At 33.9% G+C, this 14,810-nt stretch overlaps 1 protein-coding gene across 1 annotated transcript in view; it reads left to right on the top strand.

Moving 5' to 3' along the window:
- Positions 1-10,176: 10,176 nt before the first annotated feature.
- LOC144971126 (uncharacterized) overlaps positions 10,177-14,810 on the top strand; it is a 96,613-nt gene continuing 91,979 nt past the window's right edge. The window contains exons 1-2 of the mRNA XM_078911562.1: positions 10,177-10,475; positions 11,931-12,234. The gene's annotated coding sequence lies outside the window, so the exon portion shown is untranslated. The remainder of the gene's footprint in view (positions 10,476-11,930; positions 12,235-14,810) is intronic.

The following is a 14,810-nucleotide window of genomic DNA, read 5'->3' as shown; positions in this document are numbered from 1 at the left end:
TAGTGTGTGGTGTGTTGAAAAGATTGTATGGTCATAACGTTCACATAGGGTAGTGTGTGGTGTGTTGAAAAGATTGTATGGTCATAACGTTCACATAGGGTAGTGTGTTGTGTGTTGAAAAGATTGTATGGTCAAAACGTTTCCATAGGGTAGTGTGTTGTGTGTTGAAAAGATTGTATGGTCAAAACGTTTCCATAGGGTAGTGTGTTGTGTGTTGAAAAGATTGTATGGTCATAACGTTCACAGAGAGTAGTGTGCGGTGTGTTGAAAGGATTGTATAGTTATAACGTTTACCTAGGGTTGTATGCAGCGTGTTTTGATTTAATGGCTTAACCCTTTAACCACGAGCTTCTTTTTCATCCTAACTTGGCTCAATTTCTAACTTTATTTCTTACTAAGAGGGCAGTAACAGCAATGCGACTCGGACTTCTAGGACTTCAACGAAGCTCTCTTTTTGAAAAGATGTTAGGTCTGATTTTATAACCAGATAAAGACTGTTGGGAACAGGGATTGGAAAGGAAAGCAATTCAGACTAGTCTGTAAAGGGTTAATGTGCAATTTTATTTTTATTATGAATAAACTTATTTTTAAGGGATTGAAAGAGAGTCGGATAAAGAAATAGAACATGTTTGTGTGTGGTGTTTGTGTGTGTATGTGAGTGTGGGGAGGGGGGGGGGGCTTAGGCAGGGAGAGAGAGAGAGAGAGAGAGAGAGAGAGAGAGAGAGAGAGAGAGAGAGAGAGAGAGAGAGAGAGAGAGAGTATGTGTTAAGGGCTGGGATGATAATGTTAAAAATTTGTAGATAACCAAATAAAAGATACGGTGATGTCATAATACTTCATGTTTTGCGTCTTTGTACGTATAATATGTACTATATCGTCTGTCTATTCGCGTTTGAATCCATGCATTGAAGAATTTCATTAAATATTGAAACAAACTCAGGTTCGTTTTATAGTTCTTTTTTGATATGCAGGCAAAAGTATTTGACTATTGGGGTGACCTCCTATGATAAGCAGAGAGGTCACTTAAAGATCTGAAAAAGTGTGTATGCTGGGTGGGGTTCCTGACTTCCCATAGTGGACAGGGGGTACCTACTGTGTCTTCTTATATCTGTTTTCCAACATGCTTTCTGTCTTTGTCTTGGAATGAGATTATTTGATTTTGTCCTAGCCCTGGCCGGAGTCCTTGCTGGGAGGGAAACAGTCAAATGCATAGTTATTGTTTTGGGAGATGATATTTTTTCCATGTAAATCATCTCTCTGTTATGTATTAGTATATTTGTTATTTTGAATGTATAATGTAAGCATTTGAGTGTATTCCTCTTTATTGGATATTGTGCTTGTGTCCGGATGAGACATAGGTGATCTCAAACTAAGTACATTGATGGTTTGCTCTAGGAATCTACATCTGATCCCTATTTGTTCCCAGTTCCCCTATGTCTTACTTTTTCTTGGGTGCTTTAATTGTAATTCCTGACCTCCCATAGTGGGCAGGGAGGTACTTACTGTGTCTTCTATCTTCCTATATCAGTTTTCCAACTTGCTTTTTGTCCGCAAAAATTGTCATATTGCCTAACACTAACAGACGTCGAGTCTCGCCCTACCTGTTAAGTGTTGCTATTGGATAGGGACCCCTTGTAAAGCGCTTTGAGCCCGTTTAATGGATATTGCGCGATATAAAACTCCAAGTCTTGTTTATAAATACAAATGGGACCCGGACTGTAAAGTGTTAATAATCATCGGGTTTTATTTATGCTGGATATTGAAGTAGACATTAATCTGTCTTTTGGATTTGGAACTAAATGATTGATCTGATGTTAAATTAATGTGGATGTAATGATGAAAATCATTTTATTATGGATGTTGTCAAGTGCATTCCTCTTAGGCACTGACAGCAGCTGTGTAAACAGGTTGGCATGTGACGTGATCACCTACAGAAGTTGCTTGATTTATGGAGAAGTAAAATATCTGTCAGAGTGTGTAAATAAAATTTAAAAAAACAAACAACAAAAACAAAAACAAAACAACCATGCGCCGCTCATAAAGCGTGACTCGAACACAGAATCTTCCGATCCGAAGGTGAATTAATAGATAGAATGCGCTTGGCCAAGGAGTTCACAACCTTGCCATCCGGAAGTATAACGGACCAACACACAAACTCTGTGTAACCATGAACTTTTATAGTCTGGTTAATACAGTTTAGTGAGAACAACTCACAAACGCGGATGGCAAAAACAACAACAAAGGCCTGAGTGCGTCATCTGCATACTATCTATACCACTAGACCACGTGGTCTCACAACGTCTTTGTGTTCAGTATCAGACAAAGCACATGTAACTGTCAAGTTTATATATAGCTACACAGATATTCAATGCAAGGTGCACACTGAGCATTACATTATTTCCTCGATTGCACGCTGCCTTTTGGCGTTATGCACCGTGCACGTAAGAGCAATTCCGTTACAAGAAAGAAGACAGCAATCTGTCGTATCGACACTCATTGAGAATCTTGTAATAAACAAACAAAACAAACACCCACCACCAAAAAAAACAAAAAACAAACAAAACAACAACAACGCTACCCCTTCCCCAAACAAACAGAAAAATACAACCTCCCCCCCCCCCCCAAAAAAACAAAAACCCTAAAAAACCCCAACAAAACAAAATTAAAAGCAAATAAAATCAACAAGAAAAATCCCAAACAAACAAATAAAAAAACCCAACCCAAACCAATCAATCAATCAGAAACACCTGCCTTATCTTACGCTGGCCATTTTGGCGTTTACTTCACAGATCGATAGGATAAGATGATCCTAAAATTGCCTAATAATATGTGATCGATCGTATAGAAACGGTGTGATGTCGGAGGGGGTTTGACCGTAGCCATCGTAAAGTTATAGCCTGACACTGACCAAAAAAATGACGTCAAAATGTCAGTCTTTGGCCACACAAGAAAACAAATCGTGAGTTGTATTCAATAGTTCAACCAATGAAATAACTTGTTTCCACGAGCTCTATTAACGACAACTTACTAGGCGGTGCAAAAACCAAAAAATGACGCCAAACTGCCAGTCTTTTTGGATTTCAGTATCAGGCTTTTACATAACGATGGCTACGGTTTGACTCACGTCCTCCCCCCAAATACAAAAAAAAAAAAAAACCCCAAACAACAAGACAAGTATTTGGACACAAAAGAAAACAAATCATGAGTTGATAGGTTGAACTATTGAATACAACTCACGATTTGTTTTCTTTTGTGGCCAAAGACTGGCATTTTGACGTCATTTTTTGTTTTTTTGCACCGCCTCGTGAGTTGTCGTTAGTGGAGCTCGTGGAAACAAGTTATTTCATTGGTTGAACTATTGAATACAACTCACGATTTGTTTTCTTTTGTGGCCAAAGACTGATATTTTGGCGTCATTTTTTGTTCAGTGTCAGACCAGGAGTTTACAAATGCGCGATCGAACGTGGCCTTCGTGACTATCTTTTTAGAATAACGAAGGTCACGGATCGAACCCTGTAATTTCTAAAAAATATAATGCAAAGATCACATATCGGCATGCCACTTTGCCATCTGTGAAGTAATTGCATTATTTGAAGGGAATTTTGTCTCACTGAAAAGGAGTTAACAGTTATTTCTAGCTAAGTAACCGCAATTACTACAAATAGTAACATTGAAATATTATTATGGACTAATCCTACTTCAATCTTATTAAATTAAATGTTATTATGCCAATGCATTTGTCGCTATCGGAAGTCAATAATCAGTAGCGAGATGGCGGCTCGTGTCGAAAGACTGTCGATCTCATTATTATTATTATTATTATTATTATTATTATTATTATTATTATTATTATTATTATTATTATTATTATTATTATTATATATCATCATTATTATTATTATTATTATTATTATTATTATTATTATTATTATTATTATTATTATTATTATTATTATTATTATTATATTATATTATTATTATTATTATTATTATTATTATTATTATTATTATTATTATTATTATTATTATTATTATTATTATTATTATTATTATTATTATTGATGCTCATGCTTCTAAGTAAAATACTCATCTGTTCTGTCCGCCATATTAATCGTACAAAAATATAAACATATAATATGTTGCCCTAATTCATTTAGTGAGAAATAACTGTCCGACTGGCGGTCTCAAACCATTAACAAAGAGCTGGGTGACGTCAACTATTTCATTCTATACGACGGATCTATATTTGCAGGTCTGATCACCTAACGTGCATTGGTTTGAACGTATTTCAATGGGAGCGATCTATATTCAATCACGTGATTTATTGCTGTCCAACGATTGGACATTTCTGAACAAATGTAAACACGCTGCTGTTGTTTATGAAAGATATAAACATACCCATGTGTCAAGCCAATCGTAATGTAAGAACACTTTTCAACATGTAGATCACTTTGAGCACATTTTGCAATGTGACCAATGACCTCGAGCACACGGAAAGGTAATATAGATCGCTCCCATTACAAATACGAGCCCATAACCATTTGGGTTATCAGACCTTCAAATAAGTACACGTTGATTCTAAAGTAAGAGCCTTTTTTGCACCCTTCAAATGTTACATTAATAGACAAATATCTTTGTGATAGACTAAAGAAGATTAGATGTGCAGTCTTAATTTTGATGACGACAAAGTAAAAAATGGACTGGAACACAAACGATAAACGCTTTGAATGGTATCTAATACTCTTCTATAGATTGTGTGCGCTTGGCTAAGATGCTCACAACATTGCCATCCGGAAGTATAACGGCCCAACACACAATATTATGTGTAACCTTGAACGTCTAGATAATACAGTTGAGTGAGAATACGCTTCAACCGTCGTAACGTCACTTGCCTCGTAATGACGCATGGTAACTTAGTAACTGGCTCTAAACTATCGGAACAATGGCGGACGCCCTTATGAAATATTTCTCCGACGAGCATAAAAGTGTATCCAGAGGAGAAAAACATTATAAATCTGATCATGTTTTGACTTTTACACATTCTGATCACAAGACATATGAAAAGTTCTAGACAGCATGAAGAATAAAAAGAACCAATTTTCTTTGTTTAGAACCACGATGGCCGCCCTTGCTGAGCGACGTGACACCAGACTATTGAATCCAATTACTCATAAACGCGGATGGCAAAAAAAAAAAGAATAACAAAGACCCGAGTGACGTCAACTTCATTCTATCTTAGGACGCGTAGACCTACGGAGGACTGGGTATACACTTCCAAGGAGTTTTGAATCCGAAGAGAGGAAGTTGTGATGTCAAGACTTCTGCTTCCCATTTGTGGGTTAGTAAAGTTGATATGGCGTACAGAACTGGTGAATATTTTACTAATGCGAATACCATCAATTAACAAGTCGTAGTTGTGTGGTTAAATCTCATTAGATTATCTTAACCAGGCTATAAACGGTAAAGGTTACACATGATAATCTTTTTTGATGGTATGATTGATCGTGTGTGTAGAATTACTGAGTATTTTCCTCAAACGCATACAATTGGATTTAATAGTCTGATGTCACATCGCCCAGCAAACAAAGAAAACCGGTACATTTTATTCTTCATGCTGGCTACGCGTAGAACTTGTGATCAGAATGTGTAAAAAGTCAAAACATGATCAGATTTATAATGCTTTTTTCCCCTCTGGATACGCTTTTATACTCATCGGAGAAATATTTCATAAGGGCGTCCGCCCTTGTTCCGATGGTTTAGAGCCAGTTACTAAGTTACCATGCGTCATTACGAGGGAAGTGACGTCACGACTGTTGAAGAGTATTGAAGGCAGTACCGTGTTGTTTGCTTAGTCTGGTCTTGCTTGTCATTTTTTTTTTTACATTATGACGACTGGTTACATTCCCTTCCACTTGGTGTGAAATTGACGCTACTCAGCTCTTTGTTATTAGATACTTTTAGACAGCCTGCTAGTGATTAGTTCTCACTAAATTATATGAATAGGACTGTAAACGTTAAGTTTCACACAGTTTTGTATGATAGGATGATTAATCTGACTCTGCCTATGTGATTATGGTGCCTAAGCGCAAAGCATCAATTGAGTTAGAGCGACGTGTACTTATATGCAGGTCAGACATCCGAACCCACTTTTGGGCCTAGTTTAACATTGTTGTAATGGACAATATTTTGCGTCATTTTTTTTTGTTGGGATTTCCATAACAACAATGAGCCCATAAGGAATTGGGTTATCAGACCTGCAAATAAGTGAACGTCGGGATAGAGATACCGCTTTTATTGTTAATGGTTAGATATATAAAACATAGAAATGGGCAATTCAATTAATGGTAAACTACGAGATAATCCCTGTTTTACTCACAGTCAAGCGATAACGTAGTATTAGATTAGCGTGCCAAGGATTTTAATCCTCATTGACTTGCGAGGATTAGCACTGCGACAGATGGGGTGAGGGATGGGGGGGGGGGGGGGGGTTGTGTTATTGTAGGCAATTCATCTGATTTTATCGATGGTATTCAATTAAGACAAATATCAGTCTCAACTCATTCTAATGGTTAACGCTATGACGTCAACTTCCCCGTAAACCTGGACTCTAATGCTCTATCGGAACAATGGCGGACGCCCTTATGAAATATTTCTCCGACGGGCATAAAAGCGTATCCAGAGGAAAAAAAACAACATTATAAATCTGATCATGTTTTGATTTTTACACATTCTGATCACAAGACATATGAAAAGTTCTAGCCAGCATGAAGAATAATAAGTATTGATTTTTTTTGTTTAGAACCACGATGGCCGCCGTTGCTGGGCGACGTAACACCAGACTATTGAATCCAATTATTGCAATGATAAAAACATAATGAACTCTTACCGCTTATTGTTTTCATTGAGCTGTGCTTTGATTTGTGAGTTGTTTTTGTTCATTCATTAAACATCCACAAGCTTTATTGTTTACGCATGTGTTGTCCCTAGCCATCACAGTATTCATTCATTGTGTTGGATACAACAAAGGGACATAATAGATAACACATTCATTTATTATTTATAGATAGAACGGAATTGACATCACTCACTCAGCTTGTTGTTATTGTTGTTTATTCTCCAGCCATTTTATGAGTAGTTTTTACGAAATTGTATCGATCAGACTATTTATATAGATAGTATGCAGATGACGTCACTCAGGCCTTTGTTATTGTTTTTGCCATCCGCGTTTGTGAGTTGTTCTCACTAAACTGTATTAACCAGACTATAAAAGTTAATGGTTACACAGAGTTTGTGTTTGTGTTTTCGATGCATGTTGTACCCTGCCGGATTCTATCTATAACTTAGTTCCGGTTGTGGTAAGTGTTCGTGAACTCCTTGGCCAGCGCATTGTATTTTCTACTAAACGTTCACTAAGGTTACACAATGTTTGTCGTTATTGTCTGGGTGCAGTTCTATATCTGGATGGCAAGTTATTGTAAGTTTTCTTGCTCAACTCACTGCATCAATACATGCCTGTCAGTGTCGTAGCCACCGTGAACATAATACAGCCTGACACAACAACCCTCTACGACTGGACTATTTATATAATCGTTTAAGGTTACACATAAGGTGTGTTGGTCCCTTTACTTCCGGATGGCAATGTTGTGAGCTTCTTAGCCAAGCGTATACTATCTATAAACGTTTAAGGTTACGCATAGTTTTGTGGTTTGGTGCGTTCTATCTGGCTGGCAAGTTATTGTAAGTTCTCTGGCTCAACTCAATGCATCAATACATGCCTGGGAAAGGTAGTAGCCATCGATAACATAAATATAGATAGTATGCGCTTGGCTAAGAAGCTCACAACATTGCCATCTGGAAGTAAAACGGACCAACATACAAAACTGTGTGTAATCTTAAACGTTTATAGTGAGGTTAATACAGATTAGTGAGAATTACTCATAAACGCGGATTGCAAAAAACAATAACAAAGACCAGAGTGACGTCATCTTCGTTCTATCTATAGCCTGACACAAGAACCCTTTAGGACTGGCAGTTTGACTTCATTTTTTAGGTTTGTGTAGCGTCTAGTGAGTTGTCGTTAGTAGAGCTCATGGAAACAAGTTATTTCATTGGTTGAACTATCGTATACAACTCACGAATTGTTTTCTTTTGTGGCAAACCCGACTGGGATTTTGACGTCATTTTTTGGTCAGTGTCAGGCTATAGATAGTATGCGCTTGGCTAAGAAGCTCATAACATTGCCATCCGGAAGTATATCGGACCAACATACAAAACTGTGTGTACCCACGAACGTTTATAGTCGGGCTAATACAGCTCAGTGAACATTACTCATAAACGCGGGTGGCAAAAAACAATAACAAAGACCTGAGTGACGTCATCTTCGAACTATCTATATCTTTACAATGGCTACGGAATGGTACGGGAAGGTGTTATGTAAGCAATTCATAGCCTGATATGTTTTGAAACAGTAGAATCAGTTAAAATAGAATGGGAAAGAATTTTAATAAACACAAGTTGAATCAAACTGAAACAGATCCCCCCCCCCCCCCCCCCCCCTCCCCCCCCCCGCCCAAAAAAAAAGCCCAAACAAAACAAAACAAAACAGTACAAACACCCAATAGTCAATAGTCTGCAGTACTCTGGAAAAAAAAAATAAAACACGTAAATAAGAAAAAAATAATAACCCCCCCCCCCCCAAAAAAAAAAAAACAAAAAAAAACAACCTCCCCAATAAAAACAAAACAAAAAAAAAATAAATCCAAACAAAACAACAACAACACCATCATCATTATCATCATCATCACCATCATCATCATCATCATCATCATCATCATTCATCATCATTATAATTATTACTATATTTTTGTTAAATTTTTTTTTTTTTGGTAATAAAATAATCCTAAACAAACAACTTCTTAGAGACAAAACACACGAGAGCTGCGTTCTGCCCACCTCGGGGAACGTGCTCATCTCACCCATTTATAAAGCGAACGAGACTGACGCTATTCAGCTGTTTGTTATTATTTTTAGACGGCCATTTTGGTGATTAGTTCTCACTAAATTATATCAATCAGACTAAAAAGAATGTAGGGTTATACATAATTTTTTTTGTGTTGATAAAATGTATCCTACTGGTTGATTTTGTAAATATTTTACCTTAACGCATAGCATCAATATTATATGGTGCTGTGTATTGTTTGTAAAATAGTATTGCTTACAGCTGGCTCTGATAAACGTCTCGAGTGATTGTCACGATGAATTAAGGCAAACAACAAGAAACATTAATTGCACTGGCAGCAATAATAATAATAATAATAATAATAATAATAATAATAATAATAATAATAATAATAATAATATAATAATAATAATAATAATAATGATAATAATAAAATATAATATAATAATAATAAATAATAATAATAATAATAATAATAATAATAATAATAATAATAATAATAATAATAATAATAATAATAAATAATAATAATAATAATAATAATAAAATAATAATAATAATAATAACAATAATAATAATAACAATAATAATATAATAATAATAATAATAATAATAAAATAATAATAATAATAATAATAATAATATAATAATAAAATATAATAATAAAATAATAATAATAATAAAATAATAATAATAATAATAATAATAATATAATTAATAATAATAATAATAATAAAAATAATAATAATAATATAATAATAATAATAATAATAATAATAATAATAATAATAATAATAATAATAATAATAAATAATAATATAATAATAATAATAATAATAATATAATAATAATAATAATAATAATATAATAATAATAATAATAATAATAATAATAATAATAATAAATAATAATAATAATAATAATATATATAATAATAATAAATAATAATAATAATAATAATAATAATAAATAATAATAATAATAATAATAATGATAATAATGATAATAATAATAATAATAGGATGCGATATCAAATTCAACATAAGACAAAGGTGAATGGGAACCGATGAGGCGGAAACGGTGAGATAGCGGTGTACCATGGCGGCTGTGTCATCATCATCATCATCATCATCATCATCATCACTACCACCGTCACCATCGTTGTCATCATTCTCGTCGTGATTACTATGCTAGTGTTACGCGCGTCGTGAGTGAGTGAGTGAGTGAGTGCCTTGACGGTCGAGTCGTTGAGTTGAGTTGCGTTTTAGCACTGACTTTTCTCGTTGACTGATATCACAGTCTGCTGGCGTACGGCTTGACTACCTACCCTACCCTCCCTACCCGCTTACGTATGATCAGCTTTTGGAGTTGGCGGCTGGCGGGTTGTGTTGATATTATTATTAGTTTTTGTGCCATTGAGATCGAATCGAATCGTGGCTGTGTCGTTGATATAGACAATAAATTTAAAAGGAGTTTGACTATAGTCTTGATACTATGTGATAACTTCAGGCATAAGGTAAGATTTACTGGTCTCACATGACATACATAATTTATCATCCATCGCCTCACAACGATATCAAAACGTTGCCGGTGTAGCTTTGATAGTAAAAACTTAGTTTATAGTCAAAAATATCAGGACTTGTGTTCAGTTTATATGGGTTTTTTGTTGTTGTGAGGAATAGATCGATATTATTATTTATTTAACTGATAAAAATAAAAATTCACATTCCCTGCGATTTTAACTATAAAACCTATTATTATTATTATTATTATTATTATTATTATTATTATTATTATTATTATTATTATTATTAGTATTATTATTATTATTATTATTATTATTATTATTATATTATTATTATTATCATTATTATTATTGTTATTATTATTATTATTATTATTATTATTATTATTATTATTATTATCATCATCATTATTATTATTATTATTATTATTATTATTATTATTATTATTATTATTATTATTATTATTATCATCATCATTATTATTATTGTTATTATTATTATTATTATTATTATTATTATTATTATTATTATTATTGTTATTATTAATTTATTAATCAATATCATAATTTTTAAATATTAATTTGATATATCTTACATAGTGACAAAGCAGGGATCAGACACTGTCTGGCAGTGTTTTATACACACTGTTTCAGATTTCAATTTACCGATATAATAATGTTCACATTAAGCCAAGAATCAATATCGAAAAAATGTCGTTTCTTCCACAACAATAATCAAAATTGATGGCACAATATAGCTTTAATCAAACCAAAATACAAGAATATTTTTTATCTTGTATTCTTCTCCAGTCAATAAGTTGAAAACAACATTTCTATGTTATATTTCAGTTTAAGATCATTGTTGCTGACAAATGGTTTTGTTCGGCTATGTGGTCTAGTGGCATGACATTCGCTTTCGGATCGGAAGGTCCAGGGTTCGAGCCTCGCTCGGCGCATAGTTGAGTCCATGGAAAAGACTCTTTACTCACATTCTCTCACCGTACTCAGGTGTAAAATGAATACCTGGCCGTTGAAAGCTTTGTCTCTGTCGGAAAAAAAATATTATTGCCTAACAGGCATTATGTCTCATTCTTTATGTTACGTATTGCTGTTGGTCAGGAACCCTTTGTAACGCGCTATGAGCACTTTAGTGGATATTGCGGTATATATATATATATTTTTTTTTTTTTTAAATTTTTTTATTATTTTTTTTTACGATAACTACTTTGTTACTAGTGTGCATCTTGTGTGAGTGTGTCTATGTCAATATTGTATAGTTATAAATGTGTAACCAAATGACAAATTGCCACTTTTTTGGGGACAATAAAGATTTATTATTATTCAAAATTCAACTTTTTAAAGCTCAAACTGACATGTTAAATGGCTATTCTTTTTATGTTTTTTTTTTACGTCAAACCTTTATTAAATCTTCCTCTCCACTTGCAGAGCGTGATGGTGTTTTGTGGTGCTATTGATAAAGACAACACATTATAAAAGCAGGGAGTTTCGATTGATTGAGTGTGCATACTTTGATGTAGTTGAAGAAGAGGAATCAAAGATCGCAGTCCTGTGAGTGTGTTTAATGTGTCGTCGGGTAATCATAATTACTGTCACTGTGTTGTCATAACACACCATTTTATTTATCGGACTAATTATATTTCGTATTTATATTCTCTGAGGATTAACGGTTGACTTGAGTCTGGAGGGAGTTTGCATCGATCGGATTGACTTAACGTTTTGTCACAACCAGGTAAGATTGTGATAATAATAGTGATATTGTTGTTATCGTTGGTTTAGTTTGGTGATGGTAATTATTATGGTGATAGGTATGGTGATGACAGTGAAATTAATCTATGTCGAATTATTATTATTATTATTATTATTATTATTATTAATAATAATAATAATAATAATAATAATAATAATAATAATAATAATAATAATAATAATAATAATAATAATAATATCGATGACTCAAACCTGACTTTTATTCAAAGTTTCGTTTTTGAGAATTTTGACAAGTTAAGGACATTCTAATTGAGCGATATTTAAAGTATAAATTTTCAGGCCAAAATGTAAAAAAAAAAAAAGTGTTGTTTTTTTTTCTCCGAATAGTGCTGCACTAAATGCAACCAAAGGTAAATGTCAACTAACATTGAAAATAAGACAACACACCAGTGTTCGATTTGACAGAGAAAAGGACAAATAAGTAACACATATCTACACACCTACACACTACACACTGCATGCACGTCATTGGATGTGTAACTGTATTTTTTTATTCAGAACGAGAAAGAAATCCAATCCCCTCAACATTAAATGACACACCTCGTCATATTATTATTATTATTATTATTGAAATTGTATCCAAGGAATGTCGGCTAGATAATTTGTATTGTTGGGTAGACAAAGGTTTAATGCGATTTCTATATTATTTTGCTTAACTTACTTCTTCAATATTGCTTGTTTTGGGACAAAAACTGAAAAAGAATATTAGATACACAGACAGAAAATGGAACAAATAAGCCAAATGTAAAGAATGTCACCCAAAAAAAAAAAAAAACAAGGAGAAAATACAACAACAAATTTTAAAAAACCCAAAAGAACAAAATAAAAAACAAAACAAAAAAAAAAAAAAAAAAAAAAAACAAAAAACAAAAAAAAAAAAACAAAAACCAACAAAAAACAAACAAAACAAATCAAAACAAAGGCAAAAAAACAAAAAAAAAAACAAAAAAAAAAAAAATACAAAACAAGACAAAACCCCCCGAAAAAAACAACAAACTATACAACTCTATGATTACAATAAAAAGCAAAACAAAAGAGCAAAATACACACAAACAGACAGACACACACACACACACACACACACACACAGAGAGAGAGAGAGAGAGAGAGAGAGAGAGAGAGAGAGAGAGAGAGAGAGAGAGAGAGAGGGCGGACAGGAAATAAAAACAACCAATAAAAAACCTTTAAGAAATGCTAGCGAGACCAGACAAACTGCAAACAAAATACAATTACAAATTTACAAACAAATAAAGAAGCAAAGGAAAAGCAAGTCCATTAAGAAGATTCTTTAGCTCAAGATTTCCTTTTTACAGCCATTACAATAAGTAAATCAAAATATATGAAAAAGCCACTACAAAACGTAAATCAAATAAATGAAAAAGCCATTACACAACGTAAATCCAATTAAATGACAAAAGTTCTAATTAACGAATTGAATACAATTCTATATGATGAGCCACTTGCACTTGTTTACAAGCCTGATAAGCAAATTGTTTATCATTGTTGGAGTAATAATACTCTAAAAAAAAAACAAACTAACTAACATACTATGCTGCAACAATTAAAATAAAAACAAATTTACCCCCCCCCCCCCCCCCCCCAACCCCTCCGCCTCCCCCCCCCCAAAAAAAAAAAAACCCCCAAAGATCAAGAAAAAACAAACAAACAAACAATCACATAAAGAAAAAAATAAACAACCCTCTTTAGGGAATGAGATTATCGGAAGAGTAGCGTCCCTTGATTGGACGTCACCCATAGTCTGTGACGTCACCGGCGGAAAAGTTATTAGAGAGAGAACGTCATGTTGGTTGTGCGCATGTGTCTCTAGTCCTCGCGGAAGCGCACAACCAAAATGACGTTCTATCTCTAATAACTTTTCCGCCGATGACGTCACAGACTATGGGTGACGTCCAATCAAGGGACGCTACTCTTCCGCTAATCTCATTCCCTATAATGAGCGTTCTTTTATCCGACTGGTAAAAAATGCGAACGTAAATGAATGATAAGTAAACAATGAAATAGATAAAGTAAAATAAATACATTTGTGATTGAGTTCTATTGATGAATGGCATTTCTAGGTACGAGTATTTGTTTACCAGCCTGATAAGATTAATTGTTTCGGTCCGACGTATGCTTAATCGCAAGTCTGATAACTCATTTTGTTAATGAGTTGTTTTTATCAATTTTCGGGCTTTTAACATTGCTTTTATTACTTTTAAATTGAGCGTTTATATAGCGCAATATCCACTAAACGTGCTCACAGCGCTTTACAAGGGGGTCCCTGCCCAACAGCAACATTTAACATGTAGGACGGGACATGACGCTAGCATAACATTTACATTTTTCGGACTGAGACAACGTGACGCCTGTAGGCCATTTACATTGTTTGAGAGCTGAACAACCTTAACGAGGTCATCAAGGAGATGTAGTAAAGCTTTCCAAGGATCATATGCGCCGAGGGAGGCTCGAACCCAGGACCTTCCGATACGAAAGCGAATGCAATACCATAAGACCACATAGCCGCACTTCGCGGTGGTC

This window comes from Berghia stephanieae, chromosome 1, assembly GCF_034508935.2.
Source record: "Berghia stephanieae isolate SIO BIC M18660-M18661 chromosome 1, UCSD_Bste_1.3, whole genome shotgun sequence".
Taxonomy (NCBI): domain Eukaryota; kingdom Metazoa; phylum Mollusca; class Gastropoda; order Nudibranchia; family Aeolidiidae; genus Berghia; species Berghia stephanieae.
The sequence above is the reverse complement of the archived record's forward strand: the minus strand, read 5'-3'. Positions and strand labels throughout refer to the sequence as shown.